This window comes from Anneissia japonica, unplaced genomic scaffold, assembly GCF_011630105.1.
Source record: "Anneissia japonica isolate Jap-2015-1 unplaced genomic scaffold, ASM1163010v1 scaffold288240_len33331_cov106, whole genome shotgun sequence".
NCBI classification, from domain to species: Eukaryota; Metazoa; Echinodermata; class Crinoidea; order Comatulida; family Comatulidae; genus Anneissia; species Anneissia japonica.
Genome location: NW_022728664.1, coordinates 24,475 through 25,506, shown reverse-complemented (window position 1 = coordinate 25,506; position 1,032 = coordinate 24,475).

The window sequence follows — 1,032 nt, the reverse complement described above, 5'->3', positions numbered from 1 at the left end:
CATCCTTTATTTCAGGAAGTTTTTTGAGGGGGCAGTTATTTGAGAAGTATTTTTGAAATGTTTGTGTATAATTGCAATACTAAATTAATCACCCTTCATTGGAAATAGTGTTATATTGTATTAAGATAACTTATGAATATAGGCCAAATCAATAAAACCATTGGACTGAACTTTTACCTCACTACCCCATTACCTCACTAATTCAGTGGGCATCTGTTAAACGTCTCCCTATTAATTATTATATATGAAGTCTTTGACAGGACAATAGCCAATTCATGACAAAAAGCCCAAGTGGTCAACTCCTTACATTTGATTTATAAAATAAGCTCAATTGAGAGACAGCTCGTTACTAAATATAAGTTAAGTTCTACCCCCAAAGTTGTTATATTATCTGACCAATAGAAACTCCCCAAAATGATGTAATAGTCAAATGATTAGGATAAGGTGATATCTTTCAACCAATCAAAGAAAGTCCACCACACCCCAAGCTTGTATGAAAAGTAAAGTATTAGTTCTAGCAGCCCTCAAAATTAACGTCGGCATTCGGCAGTGCCGGCGTAAATGCCGGCGTCTAGGCACCCGTCGCCGGCGAGAAAATTGCCGACGTGCAGAAAAAGCAGGATTGCACAGACAGAGGGACTAGGCCTAGGCGGGCTAGGCCTAGAAAACTAACCTACATGCATTTCTTTGTTAAATTAATTAAAAATATAATTGGAAATGTCAAACATTTTTGTTAATGTGTGGTAAATATATACTAATAATGTATGTATGTATACAGTTGCAATCATTTACTTTTCAAACACCAATTCAACAGAAACGTACTGCTACTTTTCACGAATAAATTACACTAATTAAAAAAAACGGAACTTCTAAGTTAATCCCTTACACACATGTAGTGTTCTGTCTGTATTCTCCGTTGATTTTAGTGAAAGTGAAAGACGATCCCCAACTCACACGTTCTGCAGTGCGTCGCCAACATCTCCTAGAAAGAACAGCAAGTCGAGCGTGTTCGTCGTCACCAAAGTTTGCTAT